Here is a 13,980-nt window from a genome sequence, read left to right as displayed (position 1 = left end):
AACAGCAACACTAATATCACCATCCTTACTACCAGTTGCCATCAATCAAGTGCCACAAATAAAATAGGCAACCATGCAAACAAACACTTTCTCACTGCACAAAGTAGTATCCTCTTTCAAGACATAGATATTAAGTATCTCAACTGAAGGATTCTGTATCTGCGCTTGAAACACTGACCACGTACCATAACAAGCCTTTAATGCTCAGTTTCACAACCCCCTCAACTGACAACTGCCCAAATGGGGTAACAGCTATATCGAGTGGAGTACAATAGCTCTGGTGGTCCCCACACACCTGTAGAAATACCCAGTAACCAATCACTACACTTGAACCCAAAGGGCCTTAAACCTTGCCACGACTAAACATAGGTCTCTGGTAAATCAGATGACACACGGAATTACAAAATTATTTCTTAAATTCCTTAATGTTAATTAGATAAGAACTCTGGGTAATAGGTTTTTAGAATACAATAGGTTTGGAAACATCCGTAAATATGAAGAAGAACAAGCAGACTCTAAAGAATGGCAGATTTAGTAGATTGTTTATAGAAAAATAAAGCAAGGGTTCTCCCATAGCAACTGTTTATTAGGGATTAGTAGTTAAGTGTTACGAAACAAAGAAGTCAAACTCATAAGGAGATTGCCAAAAGAACTTTAAAGTGCTCTGCTGAGACAACCAGAAAGCTGAACAAGTAAACTTATAGGAAATATTCATTGTCCGTTTTCTTCACAGTGCCATCAGTATAATCAAGATGTATTCAATACTCACCCAGAAATCCAAGGAAGGTCTTGGTTACCCTATGTGCCCACAACAAGGAGTGTACAAGTTTATTCATATGGATGGGTCAGCCCTGCATAATCAGGAATATGAGAACGTCTCAGGACTGACACTGAGCCAGGAATGATTTACAATGTATTTTAATCCACAATACCTATTCCCTGCCTTAATATCAGTGTCGTCCAAAGAAAAGCTCTTTGAGTTCTTCAGCTTCCCAATCTTGTTTTTATCCTTTCTCAAAAATTCTTCCCAAGGACTAACTCTCTTCCTCTCCTGGGATGTACTAATGTTGCCCTTGTTTATGCCATCCAGTTCTCTATGGGTTCCAGAGGCTCCAAGAACACCGCCTCCTTATGTCCAGCACCTCTTACTGCTGGTAATAGGGAGAATAGCCTTCTAGCTGTAACAAGGGTCCTACATGAAGAGGAGCCCAAACCTCCAAAGGGTGTCAATCCCCAAATGAAAGACTGTGGGCTTATACAGAGGACTCTCACTCTTCCATAGTCCTCCCCTTTTTGTTATTGGTTCTGAAGCTTCAAAACCCAGATCTTTATACAACATTTGGCCTCACCCCTCTTCCCCTGGAGTGTAATCATTGTGTTTTCGGTGTCTTTCGCACTGAGCAAGATGCATGCCAACCCCTGATTTGTGTCCCCCTCATACCTGCTCAACAGATAGTTATGCCCAGTTGCGCCTTTATTCCTGTGTTATTTCATGCTTCCTCCTTTCTGATGTGGTTCTATGTGCCATTCTTTCGATGATTATCTTTGCTCTACTGCAAAACCATCCTAACAACCACAGAGACCACCATGCACCCTCTACTGAGGGTGTTTTATCTGTGGATGAATCAAATATTGCTTGTGAAATCCCTACTTCCTTCTTACCCATTTTGGGGTCCACTTCCTAAAAGGACCTAAAAAGTGAGATACTAGAGGACCACTGCATAAACATACAGACTTTTCTTCAGTTGATCTCGCTAAAGGGGAAGCAGATAATAGTCCAAGATTCACACAAATGTATACATGACCCCACATTTCTAGTATGTAACATACCAAGACAAATACCCAGAGAGCGTGGAGTCAAGAAGCACATACTATGCTCCTACACCAGTTATGAAGGGGTGCAGTCAGTAAACTAACCATATGCTGTTGACCACTCAAACTCTAATAAACCCACCAACCACATTGCTGACAAACACCACAAGCACTTGCGTGGCTAATGGCCTACCTACTAAATAGAGATGACCGGATAATCAGTATATTTGGCAAAAAGACAGAAGACTCACAACAGACACCTAAACTAAGAATCCATGGGAAATATCTAAGAGGAGTAAATAGCACATAAGATGACTAGCTCGCCATTATGTCTGTCCCTTGTAGCGACAACTACCAAGGAGGAAATCAGCAACCTAAAGTAGTTATACTGATAAGCATAGTGCAAATGAGAGAAAATATAAAGTAGCAACTAAAAAAAAGAACTACACTGCTACTAGACGAACAGGCCAGGAATCTAAAGAACCTTACTTGACCAACAAGATTTCCACTTAACGTAGTTTCCTTAAAGGAGTCAAATATACCAGGGAGCTTGAGATGTGACTACTGCCCTTGGAGATGCAAAACTGGAATAGGATTAATTCTGACCCAGTCTATCTGGTGTTTCAGAGAAGATCCCTTTTGAGGACTGACTTTGAACAGAACTACTAATATTTCAGTTACCTGTCTAACATGCGATGAGACTAAATCTGGGCCAGAACTAGCAGTCTTTCAGAGCAGTCTGCCCTGTAACTGATGCAGGCAGGCAGGCAGGCAGACAGACAGACAGATATCTGACTGCTCCGCAGCCATACCACCCTTTCTCAGACAGGTTAGACATAGTCAGTCAATACAAGCAACAAAATGCTAACTATATTGGCAATACAAGTCAATTGGTGCTGCCCAAGGAAAAGTGTATATTACACAAACTTCTGATGTTAACTTTAAATATTTCACTTCCAGATCAGTGGATGCGTTCCTTATCAGCACAGATGGAAAAAAAGACACACAGACAGCAGTATTCTCAAGGCTCCAAATCCGAGGTTTACAGGAGTTTAAAAGGATACAGTTACAGGCAAACTATCAATGTGAAATATTTTATTGTTTGATTACATTGACTCTGGTTGGGCTGAGCGAAGTTTGTGACATAGTTTTACAAATCTGGTCATGGACCGAAATATTTGATTTTGTAGTCCAAATTCAAGACGGACTTGAGCCGCAGATGCTCATTTCGGTAGTTTGAATACTGCTTTAAATGTTTTGTTTTGTAGGTCATTTAGTAATTTGGCCTCACCACCAAGCCATGTTACTAGTCTGTATAACAGTGTTGGTAGAATAAACAGTGTTGGTAGAATATGTGCGGCCATTACTTTTAGGAGGTGAGTGTGGTTTGGGCCGTCCATTTTTAATTGAAGTTGCCTGTAAGCATAAATTAGCGTTTGTGCCTTTGCTTTTATTGCCAGTGTGTGTTCTTTCTTTGAATTACCTTGCCCGAGAGTCGCGCCTAAATACCGATAGGATTTCTGTTCTTTTAACGCTAAGTTCTCAATTGTCCATTTAAATTTGATGTTCTTGTGCTCAATTAGTCCCCTACATTAGTTTTTTCCCTGTTTAATTCCGGACTCTCCTGATCTAAGTAGGATTGTAGCATGTTTATTAAACGTTGCAGGCCTATTGGAGTCTTGCTTAAAAGGACAATATCGTCGGCAAACTGGAGAATTGGAATTAGAACGTTGCAGAGTTTAGGTGTGCGACTTTCGATTAGACCTAGGTTTCTGCCTAAATCTGCGAGGTAGAGATTAAATAGGCACGGGGCCAGGACACAGCCCTGTGTTAGGCCATCCTGGGTTTCTATTTTGGGTGTTAAACTTTATCCATGGCCTTGTTTTACTCTTGCCCATGTGTCTGTATATAGAAGCATAATTGCGTTTAGTAGATTTGGCAGCCCCCACTCTTTGAGCTTTCCTTAAAGTCTCGACCTGCTCACTCGATCGAATGCTGCTCTTATATCCACAAAACACCCATATAGCCGTGGGTTCTTTATTTTGGCTCTCTCCATTAAAAGCCAAGGGTGGTCAGGTTTGTTGTTGTCCCCATCCCCTGTCTGAAACCGATTTGAAACCTCAGGATTAGGTTGTTTTCTTCCACCCATTCTTGGATCTGCTCCAAAAGACATGACGCGTAAAGTTTTGCTTCCACGTCTATTAGAGAGATCAGCCTGTAGTTCCCCAGGAGTCTTCTGTCACCCTTTTTATAAATCGGGTGAATGATGTTTCCTTTCCATGATGTTGGCATACGATTTCGAGTGAAGACTTGGTTAAACAAAGCTGTTAGATGTTTAGCCCAAAAATCCTCGAATTTAAATACGGCGGTGGGAAGACCGTTTGGTCCTGGTGCACCCTCCGGTTTGAGCTTTTGTATAAACTTTTTTACGCTTTTGCAGGAAATTGTTGTTAACTGGTCATTCACCCATTTATCCCTGGTAGGGATTGTAACCCTATCCAGAAATCCTACTGGGTTGCCAGGTTCCATTCCTTTTTTTAAGCCTAGAGTCTTATTAGTTGGATCGGGTACCCTTCAATTTTGCCCACATAGCTTCTTGTGTTTGGCCTTTGCGGTCCACACCATCTTGTGGTATTTTCTTCTCAAGCTCCTAGTGAGGTTGTAATTCGATTTAATTCCCGTTTTTTGTTCCTTACGCTGCTCCCGGGCTATTTTAATCTTTTCTTGTCTTAAGTCTTGGATAAACCAAGGTTCTCTCAGAACGTTTGTCCCGTTTTGTGGAGCAGAAGGGGCGGAGTGCTTATGGATCAAAGCCTCGATCAGATTTTAACAATTTTTTATATAGTTTCGGTTTTGTTGATGTTCGTATTTTATCATATAATTACTTACTGTTTCTTGGATTGCTTTCGTTTCTCCGCCTCTCCATCTTATTTTTCCCAAGTTAAACTTTCAGGTTGTTGAGACAAGGAGGTTAACTTTTCGGACCAGGTAACGTGATGTTTTTACATGTGATTTGGTGAAAGTGGTCACTTTCTGTGCCTTGGACTATCTTATAGTCTTCAATACCGTCTAGTAAGTTATCACTAATTATTGTGAAGTCTATTGTTGATATGACTTTGCCGCTCATATGTTGGTTCTGACGTTGGAGTTCCCCTTTTCGTCGTTTTTAAAATGGTCAGACCCAATGTTTGTAGTTTATTCAATGAGAACGGATTGTTCCCGTCTCGTGGTTTTGTCTTCTGATTGGGAGTGGATGTCCCATCGCTCGTTAGGTTAGAATTAAAATCCCCTGGTATTATCAACGGGCATTGGGTGTTTGATTTCTGGAATGCTTTAATAAGTTTGAGGAGTATGTTCATTTTCTCTGTTTTGGTTGAACAGTCTGGGTGGATATAAACATTCATTATTAGAAGTTGGTGCTGAGGTTTTCTAGTGATTTTTTTTGTTACTTGGACCCAACTCAACCCCACGTTCGGAGTCTCAGTTTGCCAATTGAATTTCTGTGAGACGTACGTCGATAGCCCTCCACATGGATGACCATGGTTGGACGATCTCTCTGCAAGTATATGGTGTTCGGTAAAGTCTGGGATTGCGGGGTGTGACAGGTTCCAGGTCTCTTGTAAAAGAATGAAGTCATGTTTTTGAAAAAAAGATTGAGTCTCGTGGTCCTGATCCATGCTGCTAAATCAGTGAGTATTCCATGTGCACATGTTGATTTTTGCCGGGTGATTTATATCCGTGCATTGATCTTGGATGTTTTTGTCTGTTCCTAATAAGTCTGTTTTAGGTACTCTTTTGGCTTAGTATCTTCGGAATCCATGACCAGTCCTGGTCGATGCTAGATGGCCCTCCATTGTGTGCCTGGTTTGGATGGATGTGCGTTGCTCCAAAGATTTTCTCCTGTGAGGTTGATAGGGCTCCATGGAGGCATGATGACTGCTTACAACTTGTTGGGTCCTCCCCTCTTAAGTGGGATGTACTTTTCGACAGGGGGTGTGGATATCTGGGCCGCATGTGTTGTTTAAGAATAATTCCCCAACTCTCGAACGATCCTTTATTAGCAAAGATCTTGGCGGCTGTCTCCATAGAGGCCTTGGTGGTCACAGAGTCTTTAATGTCTGGGTTATCTTTATTTTGAAGGAACTCTATTGCTACCATATCTTGGGTGACTATGCCCCTTAGCTCTGGAATTACGTTAATTAGTTTTATTAAGTTCCCTCCGTTTAGAGTATCCTGCCTTCCCTTTGTAACGTATTCAGGTATAAATGACAGAATTGGTTCAATGCCGTCTATGGAAAAAAAAAATTTCCTTGGGAGGCTGGTGCCGGAAGTTTGTTTCCACTTGCTGGGGTAGATTTGAATTTGGCTACCACTTGTCATATGTTGCCCTCTTCCCTAGTGTCCCTAGTGAGTACCAGTCCTCTTTTTAAGGTTTGATTGTTTTCAACTTGTACTTGGTTTTTAGGTCTCGCGACCTATCGATGTGCACATGCAACGCCACTCACACACGCAACGCCACTCACACCCACGCAGTGCCACTTTTACCCACACAGCACCACTTTCAGACACACAATGCCACTCACAGCCACTCTCACACACGCAACACCACTCTCACCCACGCAACGCCACTCTCACCCACGCAACGCCACTCTCCCACGCAACGCCACTCACCCACGCAACGCCACTCACCCACGCAACGCCACTCACCCACGCAACGCAACTCACTCAAAGCCACTCACACACACGCAGTGCCACTTTCACCCACACTGTGCAGTGCACAATAGGTCTCGCAGTAGGAAAGTTGGAGCTATTGGTTTTGTAACTGACAAAGCCCTTTATGTTTTTAAAATAAAAACAAAAATAAAAGGCATTGCTATTTGCAATTGTAATAGCTCAAACTTTCCTACAGCGAGACCTATTGGCAACGCCAGTGCTTGTTACTTAGGGCTATGCATTGCTGGTCGTGTCAGTTTTTTATGATCTTAATATGGGTAGTGTCCCTAATAGCTTCGTGTCCTCCTATTGTTTTTTGGTTAATTCAAGCCTGTTCACGAATTTTACTTTGCGTTGTACATTGCCGGTCATTTCCGCTTTTTATGATCTTGATTGGGTCAAATCTATCTCTAACTGAACAGGCTTTCTTTCCTGATTTCGATGGTTGGAATTATTTCTCAGTGGTCTGCAGGCGCTTTCTAGTGGTGTCTCTGTAGTACGATTCTTCGAGGCGGGCTGACCTCTATGGCTATGTTTGAATCTGTTGTAGTGGTAAGGGTTTTGCTGGATGCTTCGTTCAGGGATGTTCCACCGATATGGTCGGTGTTGTTGCTTGATTATTTCACCTCTTTAGGTTGGTTCTCACTGTGGGTGATCGCAGTCCCTGATCGGTCCTTCAATAATTATTGAGTCTAGTCCATGAAACTGTTCCAAAATTGACGGTTTCTCAAACGAGAAACTTACCCGGTCAGAATCTAGATCTTCCGGTCTATTAATAGAAGTGTGTGTGGTGAACTGTTTGTCGTTGCTCGTTCTTGTCTCAAGTTGTTCTTAAATATTGAAAAGAGGTTCTCTGTAGCGGACAATTGATTACCTTTTGATTTGGGCCTTGCCTTTCTTGCTCGTTTCCTTTGCCTTTTTGTTAATTTGTCTTGAGGCTGAAGGCCCAAATTCCCCAGAGATTTAGTTGTTTGTTTTTCATGAATTACGGATTCCTTTTTCTGGTCCTTTATGTGGTCCTCTGGGTTTTGTTTCCCATCTCCCTCTCTGCTGCGTTTTAGTTTGATTTGGGTAATTGGAGCATTTAGTTTGTCCTTGCTGTTTTTTTTTACTGGGGTGTCTTGGTTGACCGTCCCCTTATTCCCTATCTTTACTGCTCCGAGAATGTCTTAAAATTTCTGGGAGGGATGCAAGTTTCTCAATGATACTTCCACAATCACAAGTACTCTGAGTTTTGTTGGAAGTTGATCAATGGTTCCTTTGTCGGTTGAAACCTTTTTTGGGAGATCATCCATGCTTCCTTTGTTTGCCAATAATGATATTATTGAGTCCGTCTTAGAGCCGATATGTGCGATATGCTCTGCAATAATATTTATGAGGTCGATTTGAATCTCCATTTTATCGGACTGGTAATTAAGCGCCTTTATGGCTTGGTCGAGTGTGCTTATTAGCGCATTACCCCAATGCACGTTGGGCTCTTTACTACCTATGCCCTCTTTTGGGTCGTCTGAGTGTGTAGTCATGCTTGCATATGAAATGGAAATTGGCGTCTGCAGGATTCCTTTTCTTATTTTACCTTCTCTATAAGAGCTGTCTTCTATCAAGATTCTTAGGTTGCCACTGTTTTCCGTTACATTGTGTGGGGTGGATGCAACTAAACCCAGCCTTGATTCCTTAAGAATTAGATCCTGTGCTGGGTTAGGCCCTTGCGGAGGTGTTCTTAATGCTGATCTTTTTGTGGTTTTGGCGGAGTTTCAGTCGCTAGGTACTGGGAGGGGATGTAACCAGTCTTCCTCCCCTTCTAGCCTCTGTTTTATCTGTTCTTTGGTTCCTCCTAAGGGTGTCTCTTTACGTTGGTCTTTACAAGGATCGTTATGGTTATTATCCCACATACTGGTCTTGTTTTCGGAGTTATTAAAAATGTCCTCCAGAGATCTTTTTCTGGGGATATCGAGGAAATCAGTGAGATTTGTTGGTCACTCTTCGTATCTGGCTTCCTTATTTGTGGTTTCCCTTCCTCAAGTCGGCTCAGTTTCGGCTTGATTTCAATCGGTCATAGATTTGTTTTATGGACCAGGGCCTGCACTGTTTCCATTTTTTTTGGATGTTGTTTATTCGATTGTTCGGGGGGTGTTTGTGCCGTTGTCGGCTTACCCAGATTTAAACTTTCCGACCGATTTGATGGTTTTGGCTTTTTGGGCTGAATAGGGCTTGGTAGGTTCAGTGCCTCCCTTGTTGTTGAAAAGAGTGCGGATAGCGGGTCTTTCACAAAGAAGAATTTGTTAATCTTCTGCTGTTTTCCTATAGTTGGTCCGGGTTTATCAGGTATCTGAACTGGTCCTACCGTCGCTCTCTCCCCCTGGGCTACCGACCCCCCCTTCTGGGCTGCAACTGGGAAGGGGATTTCTCGGAAGGACTTATCTGGGTTAGGTTTTTTCATTTTTTTACTACATGGGGCTTTATTCTGTGGTGCCTGCCGGTTTGTTCCTGATCGCATTCTCTTTATTGTATGGTTGGTTTATTTTTGTGCTCTGGACGATTGACAGCAGGGAAATGTGCAGATAGATCGATAAGTTTGTAGCTTGTTAGGCTTATTGAGCCTTGGTAGGCCTTGCTGGCCCTTGATGATTCTTTTAATAATTCTTGTGTTGTAACACGTACAGTATGGCCCCCTGAAGCATTGCTCCAGATTTCTAAATTCCCGGCTCCTAAATGTCGGTTTTAATTGGTTTAAGGGGGTTTGCAGATCCTGTTGTGCTAGTTTAACTGAATTATACCCTCTGTGGGGCCGTTGGCAGGCTTCCTATGAGGCTTCCTAGGGGGCGAGTAGGGTAATTGATTTCTGCGGTGGGGACTAGTTGTTAGTTATGGCCCCCCGCGGCAGCTGGCGAGAAAGGCTGTGGGGTCTGGGGGAGGCGGGGGGTGGGGGGGACTGCAAATAAAGCCAACGAGAGCGCACAGGGGCTAATTGCGAGTGGAGCACTCAGGGGGGACTGCGGGCTAGATCGAGCCTAGTCAGATCTGCCTAGTCAACCCCCCGGGCGCTTACTTCGCGGCTGCCTCTAACAGCAGCCGCGGTCGCGTCTTTCTCTCGCCCCTTCCTCAGAAGCGGCCTCACCTCCTTTGAGCTCCTGGTCCCAGTGCCGGCATCCGCGTCTGCGGCGGTTCTGCTCCTGGTAATTCTGCTCCTGCTCTCGCGCTCGCACTTGCGCCTCCAGCCGCTAGGTGTGCTACAGGCAAACTAATGTACTTGCCACTTAAGTAAATGGGTAAAGTAGGTCAGCACTGACCAAAATTATAGTCACCATTGTAAGCAGCCGAAAGAAGGAAGTCAATGGAGCAGGGACATTTCGAGTCTTAAAACAGTGAAATTACAGCATATTCATGTGATGTATTAAAAAGGTAACAACATTTATTGTGGCTACCATCAAAGTGTCTATTTCGTTCCATGAGAACACATGTAAGACACACTAGCTCGTTTTGCCCAATAATTTAAAAACAAAATCAATATTTATGGGTTGGAGTGATCAAAGAGAACCTTTAAAACATATGAAGGACAGCTCAAGCATGTGTTCCTCTGCTGTTTGCCAAGTTAGCCATTCATTCTTTTGGAGCATGTGTTTTGGGTCCAACTCAGCCCTGCCTCACAGTGGCCGCATAACCAATCTGCAGCTGACCATTAACAATTTCAGGAAATATTGCAAGTGATCCCAATCTAGAAAATTGTTCTGCCCAGCGCAACATGAATTGCACCTCACTGCCTCTTCCTCTGCTCGTGAACTGAAATCTTTCATCGAATCTGTCACATAGTACAGACTCTCCCAACAAACAGTAACGTTTTCCCAAGACGGGTATGATCATTTCCCCCTTTCCCTAAGCAACCACCCCAGATTCCCTTACACATTACTTTACTTCCTCCTTTTCTTAGTATGTTTCGAAAACATGACTGAAGATGGTCTTGCCGTGCCTCGATACTCAAACATGCACACTATCTCTCGACTGCCATCTTTAAAAAAGTCCAAACTTCTCAAACAAAAAGGCCAAGAAATAGTAATTGTTCATAGCGAGTTTACAGCATCATCTAATGTGGATACATCTTTTTTATTCCAATGTGTTCGATTGAATTCAAAACTATTTAATTCTTTGAATTGTAACGCTTTAAAAAAAATAAAACATATGGGTGCGGCTCTTGTACACTAACTTGGTTGCTCGGCTGCGTGTAAATAGATGGGTTTCGGATGTTTTTCCGATAAGTAGAGGAACTCGTCAGGACTGTCTGCTTTCCCCTATGCTATTTTCTCTGGCACTAGAGTCATTGGACTGCAAGCTGCGGCAGAAGCATGTGGAGGTGGCATAACTGTTCCAACAACGGCCACTGATGGTCTTGCTTTACGAGGATATGATGTTGTATGTACGTGACCCGGGCAAATATCTGAACCCATACTGCGGGAATATGTGCAAATTGAAGGGTATTTGGGGTTAGGAATAAAATGGGAAAAGTCCAGTGTTACCCCTGACGGACTGTACACAGGAAATCGAACTAGGCTATCCACTAGCATGGTCAGCTGACCCTGTAAAATATCTGGGGGTATGGATACAAAGGGACCTGGAGACTGTTGTTGAGCATGAACTATGGCCATGCCATTACTAGGATTACAGATCAATTTGCACGCTGGACCCGGCTGCCGCTTTCCCTGGCAGAGTAGTGGTGGTGGTCAAAATGAGGATCCTGCCTAAATTGTTATACTTATTCGTGAATATCTCCATAAAATTGAATGCCACTCTTTTCAGAACGCTGCAGTCTTGCTTATTATCCCTGGTGTGGGCGGGTAAACAGCCTAGATGCAGCTGGCACACACTTATGCTGCTGTTTGAACAGGGTGGGTTTGAGGCACCGGATATATGGTTATATTTCCTTTGTGAACAGGCGCAGTTTGCGCATTATTGGTACTTTCTCAGAAGTTTTGACATCTAGCAGTGGAGGCAGACGCTGCAAACCCTGTGCCACGGACGGCTCAGATGTTTTATAAAGAAGGCTGCCCCAGGAAAGAAATTAACCCAGTTAATTGTACCACCTGGGCGTGGCGCATGCTGACAAACCGAGCGGGAAGGTAATGTATGTTTGCACCTAGCATGCCAATTGCTGGGCACCAGACATATCTGCAGTGCGGGAGAAAGAGGACTTGGGTATTCTGCAAGACACTGGCATATCCACTCTGGGAGATTTGTACAAAAATGGGGTGTTCCTCTCTCTCCTGGAATTTCAGGAGGGGAAACCATATCAGGCAATGCATGGTTTCACATACACTAGACTCCGTCTTGCAGTTCGATCCTTATACGCAGATTTCCCACAGAAGCCTCGTGCATTGGGCGCACTACAGGTGATTTTAACTGGGAAGGAGAGTAGGAATTGATCACTCGGTTGTACAGGACCTCACAACATGAAAATGACTCGTTGAGCTCCCCCTCATTTGATAAATGGAACAGAGTACTAGATTTGTATAAGACACGTGAAAATTGGGAGTCCTGTTGTGCATTAACTGCGCGTTTGACCGCTGACTGCAACCTCCGCATTATACATTTCAAATTCCTCCATCAAGTGTACAATACGCCAGTGCAACGGTTAAAGTTTGGGTTGCAGGGAGATGAAGGGTGCCCTGGGAGGGAGAACGCGGATTGTATTCACCTGGCATGGGGGTGTGATGGTATCTCTAAATTCTGGCAGAAGGTTGTGAATACACTAAGGATATTATGCAAGATAGGATTGAATGTAAACCAGAAATTTGTTTGTTGGGACTGTTGAAGTCAAATCAAACCATGTAATAGGCGATTTGTTGATGTGTCATTACTTGCTAAACGAGCAGTTGCAATGCATTGGTGTGCCAAGACAGCACCTTTGCTTGGAAAATGGCTTATAGACTTGGTATATTGCAAAGAGCAACTTGAAATATATGCCTAAGAGCTCCCGGAAGCATCGAGACCTAAAGATTTCTGGGCCCCACTAAGTGCTTTATCTCCTGGACAACCCTGACTTGATATAAACTAATTGAAAGCACTTGGACGAATGCATTAGCATAAAGATGTGCAAATTAATAGATGCGTTGCCTTTGAACTGACACTCAAACTGTAATGAACATTCACATACCTGCCTGAGTTGGGTTGTATGGTTCGTTTCACTTTCTTTCTTTCATTGTGGGAAATGGCTGGGTGGGTTTAGGGTTAATTTGTTGGACTAAAATGACAAGCCAGTACCCATATGTATGCTTTATTATTGCCTTGTGGAAAGTGGAAAGATTGCTGTTGTATTTGCAAATGCAATTTATTGAATAAAATCAATAAACAACCTGTTAGGTAAAGACTGGAGTCCAACAAGAAATAAAAAGTTGCAATTAATATGGCACAATGGCAAGTAAATGATTTTATTTTTTTAACCAATGCTCAAGTCAAAGTCATACAACTATCTTCTCAAGTACCTCTCCCAATCTTTGTCATGCAAATCACACTTAGTGGTTTGGCAAACTACATGCAATCTTTGAAGACTTTTAAAAAGACAAAAACTTTTTTAGACTACCCGAAATTACAACAAGCGATTTCTAACCATGGAAAACTCAGCCAGATCATGAGTTGCTTTTCTGCCAGCAGGTTTTTAGTGTGACAAAAGTTTGATTTTACACAGATCATTTCTGAAAGCAAAGAATGAAGCCCCAGAGTACTTACAATGAATTGCACATGGAATTTTACATAAATCACTGATTATTCCTTGGTTGTTGTGACTTAAGATCAACAAACAAAGCAAACTTTAATAGGTTCTGCATAAGCAACAAAGCTTTCTACAGGATGTGTCAAGTTTACATACCTACCAAAGCAAACTAAAATTATAGAAAGCACTACTCTTGATGTTTCATGAAACTCATGCCCAAACCCTGTGATTCTGCACCAAATCATTTCAAGAAAATACCCTATAACCAATATCAAAGGCACACTTATCAAGTTTGTCATTAAATGGCTACAGACATCACCCAAAGTAACCATTGTCAAGCTTGCATAAGTTTCAAAGTAAGGCATAAGTCACTCAACACAGACATGTTTTCCTCAAAATTAAATAAACAATACCCAACAGTTAAACTCTGAAAGAGGTTGCTGTGTATTAGCCTTCCATTTAGAAGGATTACTGTCTTCAAGTTCAGATAATTCTTGTGAAGACAGAAGTCTTAGCATAGTTAAGAGAAGTTGTGCCGCTCTTCCCAGTTAATTTAATGTGTTCTGTTTCTGCTTACACAACTGGGGATGGCAATCAACAAGTTCACTGGAGAAGCTCTATCCTTTTATTAACCATTTAATAATAGAATGTTGGCTCTACATTAGGGAAAGGGGCATGCACAGTGCACCTGCAACCCAAACCCTGAAATGCAAGTTCCCCATCTATAATCTAGTAAACGTAATTATTGCTCAATG

General features: G+C 42.6%; 1 protein-coding gene across 2 annotated transcripts in view; it reads right to left on the bottom strand.

Moving 5' to 3' along the window:
- Window positions 1-13,980, bottom strand: part of CCNK (cyclin K) — a 482,638-nt gene that overhangs the window by 438,179 nt on the left and 30,479 nt on the right. The gene's annotated exons all lie outside the window — the stretch shown is intronic.

Source organism: Lissotriton vulgaris, chromosome 9, assembly GCF_964263255.1.
Source record: "Lissotriton vulgaris chromosome 9, aLisVul1.2, whole genome shotgun sequence".
Taxonomy (NCBI): Eukaryota; Metazoa; Chordata; class Amphibia; order Caudata; family Salamandridae; genus Lissotriton; species Lissotriton vulgaris.
Note: the sequence above shows the minus strand (reverse complement) of the source record. Positions and strands in the feature narration are given on the sequence as shown.